This window comes from Trichosurus vulpecula, chromosome 9, assembly GCF_011100635.1.
Source record: "Trichosurus vulpecula isolate mTriVul1 chromosome 9, mTriVul1.pri, whole genome shotgun sequence".
Lineage (NCBI taxonomy): Eukaryota > Metazoa > Chordata > Mammalia > Diprotodontia > Phalangeridae > Trichosurus > Trichosurus vulpecula.
In genome coordinates this window covers 67,545,280-67,561,420 of record NC_050581.1, presented here as the reverse complement: position 1 = coordinate 67,561,420, position 16,141 = coordinate 67,545,280, and the positions used below count along the sequence as shown (strand labels likewise).

General features: G+C 39.6%; 1 protein-coding gene across 10 annotated transcripts in view; it reads right to left on the bottom strand.

Annotated features, from left to right (window-relative positions):
- TLE1 (TLE family member 1, transcriptional corepressor) overlaps positions 1-16,141 on the bottom strand; it is a 116,631-nt gene that overhangs the window by 17,599 nt on the left and 82,891 nt on the right. The window lies entirely within an intron of this gene.

The window sequence follows — 16,141 nt, the reverse complement described above, 5'->3', positions numbered from 1 at the left end:
AGTAAAAAATGAATTAAAGTCTGACATCAGTAGTGAATGAATATTGATACAAATTAAAAAAAAAAGCTAAATGAAATTATTGGCAAAGAGATCACAGCAATGTATCAAAAAATATTAATTATAGCCAAGTTGGATATAAACTACGAATGCATTTGGGAAAACAATTAGCACGACAAATCATATAAAAAATAAAAAAGCAAAACAACCACATGACTATATCAATAGATACAGAAAAGTCCTCAGATAAAAAGCACGGAAAGTGACTATGCTTAATATGCTCAAAAGCACTGATCAAAAACCAAGAGCTAGATTATTTGTAATGAGGAAATGCTGGAAATTTTCCCAATAAAATTAAAAGCGAAGCATGGAGGGGAGGGTGGAAGAGAGGAAATAAGCATTTATATAATGCTTACTATGTGCCAGGCACTGTGCTAAGGACTTTACAAACGTTATCTCATTTGATCATCACAGAAATTCTGGGGGCTGTTAAGGGCTCTCAGAACATTAAGTGATCTGCTCAAGGTCATACAACTTTTAAACTCTGGGGCTAGATTTGAACTTACATCTTCCTGTCTCTAGGGCCAGGTCATCATTATTTGATACAGTACTAGAAATAGTAGTTATAGCAATAAGTCAAGAAAAAGAAATCAAGGGAAGAGTACTGTCCAAGACTGACATGATGGTTTTCCTAAGAAACTTTTGACAATCAGCAAAAAAGAAAAAAAAAAGATAAAAAAAAAAACTTCAGCAAAGTAGAAGGCATATAAAATAAGGCTGTAATCATGAACACCTCTATATTTTACTAAAAAGAGCCAGGAATAATGTAAAGTAGCAACAAAATGCTCCTGGGCCTCTGTGCTCTGACCGAAGGGATTCAGCCTTATCTTGCCCAGTTCCAAGTCTAGCATGTCACTTCCTGGTCCTATCCAAGCCATGGCAACATGAACATGCATATACCCTTCATTGTGCGTACTTTCTTCCACCCCTTTCCCCCTATATGTATCATCTACCCACACTTACATGTAAATACCTGAAGGGCAGGAAGTATATTGCTCGTTTGTGTCCCTAGCTCTTATAGCATAGTGTCTAATACAGAATAAGTGCTTAATGTCTTTTTCATTCATTCATTCCTTCTGTATCTGGAAGTTAACTTATAAACACAAATATAATTATGGAAAATGTGGAATTATGGAAATTATGGGAAAATGCCTATATAAGTAACTAAATTGCAAAAGTTCATGTATGGGCCATGCTAATAATGGCAATACTAGTTAATGTGCCAGCTTTAAAAAAAGTACTCTTAGGAAATAAATTTATGAAATGAGAGACAATAGTAACCGTCAAAATGTCAAGAATCTCAAGGGAAAGCACTTTTTTTTTTTTAAAGAAAGGGGATATGGCATGACTATATTTCAAAATATAAAATGGTAATTATCAAAACCATCTGGTACCAGATTAAAAATAGAAAGATATATCAGTGGAACAGACTAGATACACGAGATTTAGAAGCAAACATTATCAGAAATCTAACACTTGATAAACCCAAGAACACAACCTGTTGAGGAAGACACTCTTTATTCAACAAAAATGCTGAGGAAAACTAGGTTTAGGACATTGCCTTCTATCATATTCCATAATGAATCCCAAATGGATAAACTACCTAGATATAATCAATTAAATATTCACTCCAAATATACGGTCATTTGATCTGGGGTGGGTTTGGGGGGGGGAAGCTAGAGAAGAATGGAAGGTTCTCACTTTCAAAACTACGAAAAGAGCAAGAAATCTAATCCAGCCGTATTATAGTTACTATGAGAGATGACATGAACAACTTTGATAAAATGGCAAAAATCCTACAACAGAAATCTCTAAGATTAAAAAAAAAATCCCCCAATAGATATTATAAAAAGATAGGAACGAGTAGTTTTCAAAATCAAACAAAAACTATCAGTCATCTAAATATTGTTCAAAATTAGTAAATCAGAGAAAGCAAATGAAAACAATTCTAGTACTACCTATCCCTGTCAAGATGGCAAAGATGGAAAGATTCATTGTTGGAAAGGCTGAGGGAAAAGAGGTATATTGATTCACTGCTGGATGGAACCATGAACTGATCTACTGCTTTAGAAAATGACTTACACTTCTAAAAGCATTCATACTTTTGGATCCTTAGATCCCATTATTAGGTTTAAATTCAAAGAAGCTGAGGCAGCTAGGTGGTGCAGTAGATAGAGCACCAGCCCTGGAGTAAGGAGGATCTGAGTTCAAATGTAGCCTGAGACACTTGACATCCACTAGCTGTGTGACCCTAGGCAAGTCACTTAACCCCAATTGCCTCACCAAAATTTAAAAAATAAATAATAATCATAATAATAATAATAATAATAGAGTCAAGGAAGCTAAAAGGTCTGTAAAAAATATTTTTTAGCAACACTTTGTAAAAGAAGAAGTTGGAAACAATCTACGTACCCAGTGGTTGGGGAATGACTGAACTTCGCCATAAAGAACAAGAAATATGAAGAATTCAAAGACACAGCGGGGAGGGGGAAGTGACAGAATAAATAAAAAGGCAGAGACAAAATATCAGTGACTGACTCACTGACCTCTAGATTTCAAGATTTCTACTGATAAGGAACCTATTGTTTCCTAAGGTGGGACTTTCTATTTTTGGATAAGCCTGGTTATTAGGAACTTCCTCCTTTTATTAATTAAAAACAAAACAATTCCAACTAGCCTAAAGTATATTCTCCACCTTGGGAAGTACTGGATTCTCCCTCATTAAGACTTCACGAAAAGATCAGTTCCTGGAGAGTCTACTGAAGTAGGATTCCTATGGGCTGGTTAAGAAGGCCCCTTAAGTTGCCTGGATCCAATGAAATTCCGTAATTCTGTGTAATCAGCACTTGAGCAAGGTCCTTATGAATGGGATAGGAGTTCAGCATTGGTGATAAGGGAAAGATTGTTTCAAGTATACAAAGATCATGGGATATGAAATGCACTATGTTTGTGGAAAAAGTAACCAGTCTATTCAGAGTCACAGTAGAGATTAAGGGAACAACTAGACTGTGGAGAGCATTAAAAATCAAGAAAAACAGTTCAGACCTCATTTAGCAGCCAATAGGATGAAACAAAGGATAGTTTTAGAGCAGCGGAAAGTCATGATGAGGTAACCCGCATTAGGAAGATAAATCTGGTAGCTTACAGGAAGGATAAACTGAAGGTGGGGAGACAAGTTGGGAGGTCATCGAAAATGTCTCACTGTACCCTGAGTCTCCCCTTTCTCTGTCAGGAGGTGGTTAGCATACTTCGCCACTGGTCTTCTGGAATCAAGGGTGGTCACTGCACTGATCAGCGATCTTAGACTGTTGAAAGCTATTTGCTTTGACAGTGTCATACAAGTTGTTTTTCTGGCTCTACTCATTTCATTTTTCATCATTTTGTACAAGTCTTTCCATGTTTCTCTAATGTCATCTATTTCCTCATTTCTTAGAGCACAATAATATTCCATTACCATGCCTGTAGTTTCGGTTTTGTGCTACCACAAAAAAGAGCTGCTACAAATAAGACTTTTGTACATAGAGAGCCCTTTCCTCCTCCTTTGAACTCTTTGGGATATAGGCGTAGGGGTGTCAGAGATGGTTCAAAGAGCATCCACTGTCGAGCATCTTTTGGTGTATAATTCTAAATTGCTTTGCATAATGGTTGGAACTGTTCACAACTCCATCAACAACATATTTAATGCACTGTAATAGTCCTTTGAGAGGTAACACGGGCCTAGGAGAAATGGCAAGAAGATGGAAGTGAAATACAACTGAGTGAGAATCAGCAGAATAAATGCTAACTAGCACTCAAACATATGCTTTCTTTAGCTTAAAGTCAAATACATACCATCATTTTCCAAGAAAAATCCAATATACCTTTTAAAATAACTGAAAAGCCAAAGGAAACCTATTACAGATCTAAGTTATCTCTTGGCAAACTGAATCCAATAACTGACAATAAATGGGCAATCTGGCTTGTATCCTTGTTGTTACTTTTTATCTAAATAATTTATGTGTAAAGACAATTACAATGATGGCCTGAGAAACAAATACAAAATAAATGCAGCACAAGTTCTACCATATTATGCCAGAGAGCCTAAGGCCTTGTCCTGAAGGTACCCTTAAGTTTCCTGAGTCATATCCCACGTTCACAAGATGCTCCAACATAAGCACACTATAGCTACCTAAACTGGAACACACCTCTAATTAAGCAGTAAACAGCCAGTGTTTAGTCTTCCCCTCAGCTTGCTGCTGGTCTAGGCTATATGAAACATGAGCTTTGGTTTGTGAAAGATCCTACAGCAAAAGGTTATAGGAACCAGGTATCATGTTCTAGTAACAGGAGCAAACAAAATTCAGGAGGAAATGGACAACCATTGAGTCATTTTCACAAAACTGGGTAAGTTTAAATTCATTTGGTAAGAAAAGCTTAACCAGTAGAGAGCAATGTTCTGCACTTTATTCTTGAAAAGCATCTGTGTGCCTTCATTTCTTTCTCTGTCCTCCCTAAAGTAGGATGGGCACCACGAGATTCAGGTCATTGCATAAAAGTTTCAACGATTCTTTGGACGGTTCATCTTCTCTTCAAACAATTCAAACTTTAAAGGGGAGTTAAATTGATTTTGTTTCTATTTGAACCCTGATTCTTTGAGTCAGATGTTCCCGATTAAAAGAGGCCTGTGAGGCACAAATGGGAGATTTTTTATGCACATCTCTGTTTAACTCCCACTCATCTTCCAGGTGTCTCATGCTTTAAACTGTATAGGAGGTCTATGATCATAATACTGTAACTATTTAAAATGGATTCCCAGTGCAATGAGTGACTGACTGCCAGGAGAAGTAAGCACTCCTCTGTCCCAAGGGAAACCCACATGAATGTTAATACATTAGTCACAGGGGGCCTCAAAGGAAGCTTGAAAACCGCCTGCTGTGCTGGAAGGTCTAATCAAATGAGCACTAAGCCAGAACAATGTAACTGATTGGTGTTGTCTAAATGATGGGACAGGAACTCGAGGATCAATTGGGGGGCAAAAAGAGGACAGAAGGAGGAAAAAGGAAACAGGAGAGCCAGAAAACCTGACGCTGGTTACTTAGCATTGGAAATAATACTGACAGCACTGAGAAAAGGTAATACTGATTTGATGTAGATCTTAAGTGCTGCTGTAATTAATCAGATCTAACAGGAAAAACACCAGAGGAAAAAGGAGAGGGTAGTATACGAGGAGGTAAAGCACATTCCCCTAACCAACTAAAAGAAATTAAGAAAACCTGAGGACAGAGCATTTTGTAGGTTTGAGTATTAGATAAAATAGCTAAAAGAAAAAAGAAAAGTGTGAATGCTTCACTAAACGTTGTAAACTTAAGGTGCTCAGCATACCCTCAACCAGTTATGCATATATATACGCACATGTGTGTGGATAATGGACACAGGGAAAGGTAATAAGAGGGGCAAAGACCAGGCTGTGAAACATAACACAGTCTGAAAGGCCAAGTATAGATAGGAACAGAGAAATTTTCAAAATGGCAGCCAGATGGGAGAAGGGAGGCACTTGGGGACACACAGAAGGCCAAAAAAGAAAATCAGAAGAAGGGGGTTATTGAGAGACATTTGGACAAGAACGTGGCAAACTACCAAGAGATAGAATAATTTACTGCACTGCTCCTAGAGTGTGGGTAGTGCCAAGACCAACTAATTGGTGACAATGCAGCCTCAGAGAAAGGACACTCCCAGAAGCTTTCAGGGTCAGGTGGCAGTGGGCCAGGGTCACTTGTATTGCTGGAAACTGGATTAGATTCTGAAAAGAGTGAATTCTACCAGCTTCTTAGATTTAAAAACAGAAATGGAATAAAACTGGTTAGAAGCAAGGGACCTTTCATTTATTAGGTACATAGCAGAAGGTGAAGTAACAGAGAGCAGATCTTCCCCCACTGGGAATTCTGGCAATAGACAAGAATGCGTTCCTAAGAAGCAGTTTATTTCTTTCCCCTAGTAGAAACAGCTACTATTAATAAGAGTGAACTGTGCTGTGTACAAAAAAAAAACCAGGTGTTTACTAAGTCTTAGGTCTACTTGAAACACATGAACTTCAGTCACAGAAAGACCTACCAGTAATGGAGAATTAGCTATATACGGTGGAGGTCACAGTCACAACCAAAAACAAAGAGACAGGCAATACACTTGAGTATTTTTCTACTTTAAATTTCTTTCTGTGTGAAGAGGGCTGCTGCAAATCACTGGCTACTATCTCACATGTCTATAAATCAGATTTCTCTTTTTCTCCATCAAAAGAGAGAACAAGGATTTCTAGGAGAATTTAGGTTAAAAAAAAAAAAGCACCAATGATGTGCCTCTAAAAACCAGGAAATAACAGAGAATCACAGAATCTGAAAGCTGGAAGGAACTTAAATCACCTATCTAGTTAGATCCATGCCCTACATGAATCCTCACTAGCACATACCCAACAAATGATTATCCACCCTCCAAGTGAAGACCTTTAAGAAGGAGGAACCCATCACCTCTCAAGACATCTCATTCCACTTCTAGATAGTTATATAAATTGTTAGAAAGTTCTTCCTGATATCAAATCTCAACTTGTTTCTTTGCAACTTCCACCCAACGTGGCTCCAGGAAAACACAAATTATTTATATGGCTCCTATGAATAGCATTTCTGCTTTAACAAAAATTTCAAGCAGTCATCTCAAATGGAATTAAAGAGATATTATGTTATCTGAGAGAGAGAAAAGATTCCAGAAGCTGGAGCTGATCAAGATCAAAACAAACAGAATTATTTGTAACCCCTGCTATTAACTGAAACTGAATGTTGTACTACACCAAGATTTAGTGATGGATACTAATTCAAAGTAATGAAAAACAGGATTCACTAAAACAGACAGGGAAGTTCAGGAGATGATAATAATGAAGCTGACTGTTCAATCTGTAATGGCTAGTTTCCTAGCCACCACATTCGGACGCTAATATCATAGTTCCAGATAGGCATATATAGAGAAAATGTAAATGGTACCAGAAAAAAAATGGAAAAAAGCAAGCATACTGGACCAAGAATACAGAAGATCTGTGCAGGAAATAACACAATTTAAAGGACACTGAGGTATCTGAAGGAAGGAAGGTGCTGAAGGAAGGAAGGCAGGAGGGGGAAAAAAAAGGAAAAAGAAAAGTGAAAAACCACCAATAATTAATTACTAACTCAAATGCCCACTTTTCCATCCATGTTTTTACTCAGAATAATCTACATACGCATTAAGGGCATTAGAAGGGAACAGCTCAGTTTTTGCAAATGATATTTCAGAGCAGACCACATTTTTACCATCCTACAACTGGCAGAAAGATGGATGGTAAACAAGATGACACTGTGCTTAAATGTCTGTCAACAGAAAAAAAATAAAAGCATGTAATTCAAAAAAACATCACCTTAAAGGGTCTCACCTGACAACATGGCTCCCATGCTTATGGAAGAAATACATTAAGATTCAACAGCCATAAACCTTGTTTGACAAGCCCTTTGTCATTATCCAGAAGTCACAACACAGAGAGACCTAAGAGCACCAAAAATGTTTGCCATTGTCACGGATGGAATCCAGTGCAGAATCCAAGCTGAAGACGGATTGTTTATAGATAGGGGGGGTCCTCTAGATGCCTTGTGCATTCAGACCCAGAATCACTATATAAAAGTCCTTAATATTTTTGTGTGTCAGGGATTCCTCTGACAGCCTGGTAAAGGCTATGAACTCTTTCTCAGAATATGTTTTAAAATTCATAACTGAAGACAACGTGAAATTTCTCAGAATATATGTATACACATATAGTATACATATATATTCATAACTAAAGGTAACACTAAATTTTAGACAGTGAAAAAAAAGAGGTAATTTTTTTCTCACCCGCTTTTACAGAGCACCCATAATCTGTCCAGAGTCCATGGACCCCAAGAAATTAAGAACCTCTATTGTAGAACATTTTAAAAGATATTCATAATCATGCAAAGTTTGGCCTACCTATCCAAACAAGCAAAACCAAGTGGATAAAGAATGCCTATTTTCCCAACTAGGATATGTGCTTGGGTAGTAGAGAACTTGTTTGTCTTCATAATGACAGACACTGAAAATGGACCATGAGATGAGCAAAACTGAGTAGGGGGAAGAGTGAGCTAGATAGCCTTTGGGCAACAGCCAGGTTCTTTAAAGGACCCAAACTTTCCATGAAACAAAGGGAAAATCTTTTTAACATCAACATTGTTGTAGTGGCCTTATATGGCTGGCTGTTAAGCATGGCATAATAACAGGATATTAATAGCACCAACCTCCCAGGATTGTTTTGAGGATAAAATGAGATAATATTTGTAAAATCTTCTTTAAACCTTAAAGGGCTGTATAAATGCTTGCTGTTAATATTATTATTATTATTTAGCTGGTACTTAAAATATCTAGACAGACTACCATAAAGTGTGTTATCAATGCCATCTTGCCATAGAAAGGTCCCAATTTAAAAATAGTGTGGAGACAACAATCCTAGAAAACAAGAGATCTATGCTTTAAACCATAGTTCTTTCACTATGTGACTTTGGATAGAATCTTTGAGTTGGAAGGACCTTAGTTAACACCTAATCCAACCCTCTCCTTTTGCCAGTGATGAAAATAAAACCCAGATACATGCAGTTAACACGGTCAAAATCACAGGGGGTGACAAAGAAAAGACAAAGGACGCAGGTTTCCTTATTTCTACTTTAGCTATTCTTAATCTACATGAAGATCAGTTTCTTCACCTGGAAAATGTGGTCACTTCACAGCTCTTGAATTCTCTGATTCCAGTATTTTGGTTTCCAGAATTAAAAAATGGCCCTTTTCACTTCTTGTACGGAATGAGGAATTAAGGTTGATTCTAACACTGAGAGATAAGGGTCATGCCAGGCCCAGTTACTATCTCAGAAAAGGGCTACAGCAAATAAACTAGAGAGAAATGCAAAGGTTAGCGACTGACCTAATTTCAGTCATAAGCATTAAATTAAATTCATAGGCCAAGTGAAAAAAAAAAAACTTAGTGACTCACTACAGAATCCTTCACAGCCAGACATTAAAATCTCCCAGTAAAAATACTCATGTTTTCAGTCCGTTGAAGGATTAAGTACCAACCAAGTTTTAAAATAGACTCTCAGAATTTTACATGATTCCCATTCCATGCCAAACAAGGGCCTTTACCTTCTAGAGTTGGACACAATAACAAAGAATGAGGCATTTTCTCTGGCATGTAACAAATGAAGAGAGGCAACATGGTTCAACAGAATAAGTTGGTCTCAGAGTCAGGATGATCATGGTTCTAGGTTCAAATCCTGCCTCTGACCCACTCTGGCCAAGGGACTCTGGAGAAATCACATATCCTTTTACTGAATGAATGAAGCATTAATTAAGGTATATGCGTAAAGCCCTATGCTAAGTACCAGGAAAACAAATTTTCCTTCTTTATTTCTAGTCTTTTCTAGACTGTCCCTACTCTCAAGGAGTTCACCTTTGAGACAACATACACGGAAGGTTTAACTCCAAGTCCTATGGTCCTTAGAAATAGCAGCCAAGCAGATACCAATGAGTCTTATTTAATGTCACGTCTACTCAAAGTCATATCAGTTTCTGGTGTTGAACCATTTGACAGTGCCAGGGACTTTGATGAGAACTTTTTTTTGTGGTGTTCAATAGATGGTGGCTACAGCATCTTTAGGAGCAGTTGTCAGGCTGCTCTCCAAAAGGATTGTTTCCCAGGATATGCCTGAGGGCACTGTCCTGGAAGCATAGCAATTCCCAATGCTCTTGGGTTCAGGGTCCTGGTATGGCTCCATAAGAGCATGGGGGAAGATGGCAGCCAACATGGATGCTGCGGTGATGGTCTGACCTGCCTGCCTCCTCCAATTTCTCCTTCAGGAATGCCTTGCTGCTTTAGGTAGGCTAGTCTGCCTGCCCTTTACGTGGTAGTTTGTTATAGGCTACCCCCAGACAGCTCTCTGACACAATCAGTTGCGAAATAGTTGCTGATTTCCATTGGTATGAGATCTCTGAGTGATAACTTTCCAAATCAATGAAATCATGGGTCCTGAACATTCCCTTATGACCTCCTCCCTGCAAAAGGCAGAGATAGGGCCTGGACCTGGGATTTTATTGGTATAGGAAATTCCTGAGTAAACTCCTGACACTAATATAAATTAGCCCCTTCCCTGCAAGTATTCTAGAGCTATCCAGGAGATTGTGAACCAGAGTCACACAGCCAGTAAATATCAGAGGTAAAACCTGAACCCACATCTTTACCCAATATACAACTCTGAATCAAAACCCAAAAATCCACTGCCAAACCAACCACCAAATAATATAATAAGCTCCTGAATTTTTTTTATTGTTGTCATTCAGCCTGACTTTCTATTCAGGAAAAGGTGATAGGAAGTTAATTTTGAGAGAAATGCCGGGGGTGCTTAGCCCCTCTACTAACAGAGGGGCCCAACCAATTTAATCTTCTTCTCAAAAAGTGGCTATGGAAGGTGTGCTTAATATAAAACTTTGAAGAACTGAAGAGAGAAAAACACATCAGGCTACTGTTATTATTTTAACTTGTCATCAAAACAAAACAAATCCGTAGTTCTGCAACATGTCCGATTAGCAGAAGGCAAAACTCATTCTGATTGCCAAGTAAATGGGCTCTGCTTTGACGTTCTTCATTTTCTACAGAAAACTCTTTGTTAGCATGAAGCTTTGCTTTTTACTTTTCCAAAGCATGTTCGTATTTACTGGGTCATGCCAGGCTGATCATGCTATTTCAAACTCATTTGGAGGTTTCCCAGGGGTTAACACTTCTGTGTTGTTAAGAAGTTTAATATTTTTCAAGTGTAAGATTTGAGAGAAGGTTAAATTGGAGGGAATATTTTGGCTTAATTTCATCGCACAGTAATTCTGTTGTCATTTTCTAAAAAAACAACAAAAAAAAAACCAAAAAAAAAAACAGAAGCAGATGAAGCATCTAAATTAATCATCAGATGAGGAAAATATCCCAATACAAAGAAATCATCACCTATAACTTTTCCAAGGACTCAAAGACGAATAAGGCATTCAAGTTATTCAGCCAAAACCTTAGATTTGATAAATAAGTACACATTCTCCCTTGGTGAGCCCATCTATTCCCAAGTCTTCAATTATCACCCCCAGGCAGATGACTTCCAAGTCTAGGCTTCCAGTCTTGATCTCTCATTTCCAACTACTTGTAGTACCCGGATGTCCTGCTGGCATCTCACCTCCACCATATTCCCAAATAAACTCATCTCTCCCACTTACTCCAATCCACCCCCCAACTCCTTCCAATTTCCCTATTTTTCCTGAGAGCACCATCATTTCCCCAGTGTTGAAAGGTTCTTCTTGGGTCCTTTACTCTCCCTCACTCCAGTTCACAAGTTAAAAATAATTCTAACAGTATGAATAGTGAAAAATTGCTTATCGAGTTTTTAGAGAAAAGTGAAAAATCCCCTGCTCTCAAGGAGGTCATACTCCAATCAGGAGAGACAATGCACAAAAGAGAGTTCAGCTGCAGGGAAAGGCCTGAAAGTCCTATAGGGACAGCGAGAGGGTAAATGGCAAGACCCGAGGGTCCTCAGGAACATCAGCAAGCCAGGTTCTGAAGGCAGGGCAGAACGTTGGGACACAGCGGCAAGGAGCTCTCCACCTCAACACAAAGATTAGAGTTGGTGACTCCCAGCTCATCCAAACAGTATGAATAGCCACGACTGGGTGCCCTGCGTGCTCTGGGGCCTAGGGGAGGGAGTATCCTCAGGGTAGGTCGTTCTGGCACCTGATGACCCAGCTGTTTTGTCCACTCTGCATCCTCTGACCACACCGTGTCCCAGGCAGATTTTCCCAACCAGGTTCCATGAACCTGGCCTACAAGCTGTTCATTCGCAAAGAATACTTCCCATGCCTAGACTATAATTATTTCATAAAAAGCAAAAACCCCATGGATTTCTTCTCTTCCTTCCAGGCCCGCCCCTGGCATCATCTTCTCCATGGAGACTTCCTCTATTCCCACCAGCTAAAAGCAATCTCTTCTTTGGCCTAATCACATCCCATTGAGAAGTGTCATTTCTTGTTTATACGCCACATCGGCTCTACTAGATAATAAGCTCTTTGAGATTAAAGACAGTCGTGTAGTTCATCTGTGGATCTCCGGCAGGTAACACAGTCCCTTGTAAAAAGACGGTTAATAATAACCTTTGTATCACACTTCAAGGTTGGTGCAGTGCTTTATACCTATTAATTCATTTAATGATAATAACAATGATTGTTGACATTTACATATTGCTTACTGTGCTGAGCACTTTACAATCACTAACCCATTTGATCCTCACAACAACCCTGCAAGATGGGTTCTAATTTCACAGACAGAGGCAGGCAGCAGTTGAGTGACTCATCCCAGAGTCACACAACCACTAAGTGTCTGAGCCTAGATTTGAATTCAGGTCTCCTTGACTTTGGGTCCATCACTCTAGCTGCTGCGTCAGTGGCAGTATCTTTACTAAACTGAATGGAGTCAGACCACTCGTGTTCTACTGCCCCCAACAGGGTAAGTGATTTGAATTATTTCCAGTGGTGGAAATGGAAGCTTTCTGTTTATCCAGGAACTTAGCACCCTCTGGAATAGGTGGCATGTGGCAAGTACAGGCTGGGGTGAGTTCGCCTTCCCTACTTTTATTATTAGGCGGTGCATGTGTATACTCTATAAATTTGCCAAGATAGACTTGGGGGTGGGGGGTGGGAAGGAGTGGTGGGAGCCGGTTCTGGAGAACGGGAGAGCGAATCACAATCATTCAACAGTCCAAACGAATCAGCTCTTGGAGCAAGGCCAGGACCTACCCAGCATCCCAAAGAAACTATCTACAGATTTCCAGTTTGCCAGAGGGCAGAGAAAAACTAGCTCAATTAAAACCCATACGGCATCGCTGTTAAGTCCTCACCACTAAGACATAGATCTGCAGAAGCTGATGGACAGAAAAAAAAAAGAGTGCTACAGTCAGCCAAAATGGCATCACCCTAATTTTCAAATCCACCAAAGAAAGTGGAAGTTGAGCATGGCAAGTGAAAGAAAATTCGGCGAAATCGGTTAACAAAAGACAAGTGGCGATGGAGCACCTCTTCAACGAGCTGTCTTTATTGCTAGAAGCCCAGCACCAAAATCTCTTTCTAAATTTTATGAAATGTATTTTGCTAAGAGGCAATCTTATCTCAAATGAAGTTAAATATTTTCCCCCATAACTCCAAGCCCAAAAAGGTATCTTTAAGATGTACAAGTTGTATTCAGCTGGGATGGCAAGGCGTGCCTGTAATCCCAACTGCTGGGAAGAGAGAGACTAGCGGATGGCTTGAGCTTGGGAGCTCGGCAATAGCATCTGCGGTAGATAAGCAGTCAAGTACCTGCACTAAGTCTGACACCAACATGGTGGGCCCCCAGATTGTCTAAGGGTGAGCAAACTGGACTAGGCTGGAAAACAAGCAGGTCAAACCTGAGCTCAACCGGCAGCGGGAGTAGAAGCTGGGGTGGTCGCAGCATTTTTAGGCTGGGTGAGATACGGACACTCACCCTTCCTCCTCCACCCCCCCCCCAAAAAAATTAAACCCAAAACAGTGAGGTAGCTGATTCTTGAATTACACATGTAGCACCATAAGAGAAGAGAGCAGCTGTAAGCTGGAGCCTGAAACCACGCTATTATCAGTTTGTGCCACTGATGTCCACTGATGCACCAATTTACATAGGCAGTTGGCTATCAATGCATGCATTTGATCTAATTTCTAGACTCTTCCAAACACTGAAATGCCAGAATAAAATATGACACTTATTAAACACACTATATATGCAGATCTCTGTGTGACATAAAGCTTAAAAATAACAATTCCCTTCTCATTCCTGGGGACTTTACCGTCTAATACATTCAATGTTCATTACCCTCTCTAGGAACACAAAAATTCGTCAACCTCCTCAAAATGTGCCCCTCAGAAATGAATACAACACTCCCAAAAGATGAAAAGCAAAAATAAAGATAAGAAAGCCTCGTACGAACTGATGACAAAGTGAAGTTGGTGGGACCAGGGAAAAAATGTGTACACATTGGCTACAACAATGTACGCAGAAAAAACCAAACAATCTTATCGGCACCACAAAACCACAATGGCCAAGTGTGGATCCAAACAAGAGACGAGGAAAGTCACTTCCACCTGCTTCTGGGTGGGGAGAGGGAAGACCAGAGGTATGGGATACTGCACAGATGGCATTTTGGAAATATGTTGCTTCGTTTTCCTGACCTTTTGCTCTTTTAATTCTTTATCATAAGAGATGGCTACCCTGAGAAGGGACGGGGAATGACGAGAAAGGGAAATGCAAGTGGTGTTGAAATAACAGGTACGAATAAATTATTTCTTTAAAAAGCAGAACTTATTATAATACTTATTTTCCACACGTATGGATCTTAAATGAATGGCACAAATCCAAATGGTAGTCCTGATAAAGAAGTCAGCTAAGGGAAAGAGACGGTGGTCTAACACATCCAAAAACCAAAGGATACACATGCTTAAATTGTCTAAACCACAATGACACTGACTTTTCCGGCACATCTAAGGGGATGTCAAACTAGCTTCCTTGCTCTCTGGGAAGTTAAGCCCTATAGCTAAGTTAGCCTTGAATGTTAACTTACACATCAAAGGTATATAAAATCAGAGGCAATAAGACAGGGAGTCCAAAAACCTGGGCTGGAGTAGCCGCCCTTCTAATCAGCTGTGTGCTTGGCTTTGTGCCTATAGGCCCTCAATTTTAAAAAGGGTTAGATGGATGACTAAGGGCCCTTCCAGGACTTCACGTTCTGGGAGGGCTCGGGAGACCAGGAAAGGCCGCCTGCTGAAGGTGGTATTTGGGCTGAGTCTTGAAGGAAGCAAAGAATGCTGAAGGCAGGCGAGGGAGGAAAATATTGTACCGATGGGAGACAGCCAAGGTACAGTCACGGTCCATGAACAGCAATTAGTCCAATGTTACTGGATCTCAAAGTATGTAGAAAGGAGTTTAAAAAGTACACACACACACACACACACACACACACAAAATATTTGCATGTAGAACTGGAAAGGTAGGAAGGGGTTAGGTTATGAAAAGCTTTAAACGTCAAAGGGAGGATTTTATTTTTTGATGCCGAAGGCTCCTTGACCCAGTCATTTCCCTCACTGAGCCTCACCTTCATGTGTAACCAGAGGGCAGTGTGGTGTAGTGAATAAGAACCCTGGCCGAGTCAGGAAGACCAGGCTTTGACATAGACTAGCTGTATGACATTGGTAAAGTCACTTAACTTTTCCAGTGTGTCCGGGCAACTCTTCAGGTACCCAACCGTGCTGGTAAGAAAGAGCTGACTATACTCATGAAATAACAGGACTGGCTCAAAAAAAAAAAAAAAGACAACAAAAAACGAAACCATAAGGCATGAACCAGATGATGCCCCAGGTTCTTTCCAGTACTAAAATCACACTGGGGATGAAACAAGCTGGAGCAAGCTCTGGGCTCCTGAGTTAATCCCCACCTTGGTTTATTTTCGTGCAGACAAACAGGAACTGCCTCCATATATTTAAAATCTTAGCATTACAGTTTGTTTAGTTCTTTTCACTCAACTCTCTTCCCTCTACTAAGCTCCCATGTTCAAATCCTGAACGCTTCTTTGTACCTGCTGTAAACAACAGCATCATTTCTAAGAATCAAATTTCACTGTAATAGACATTAATCTACATGAAAAGGAGGGTAATGGGAATCTGATTGCTAAAATAGGTGATGGGTCAGAGATTCAATTTTCCCCTTACACGTTTGGGTGGTCCATTTGAAACGTGGTTCCATTTGCAACCACACTGTTTGTGAATGGGTATATTTTAAAAGGACCACTCAGCCTAATGCAATATGACTAATCGATTGAAACATATGAAAAGGCTGGAGGGTCAGGAATATTTAGCAGTAATATTTATCATACTGTTGCTAAGTCATATGCTACTTAAACATTCAAGTACTAAAACCTATTAAGAGGGTTTTCATAAAATC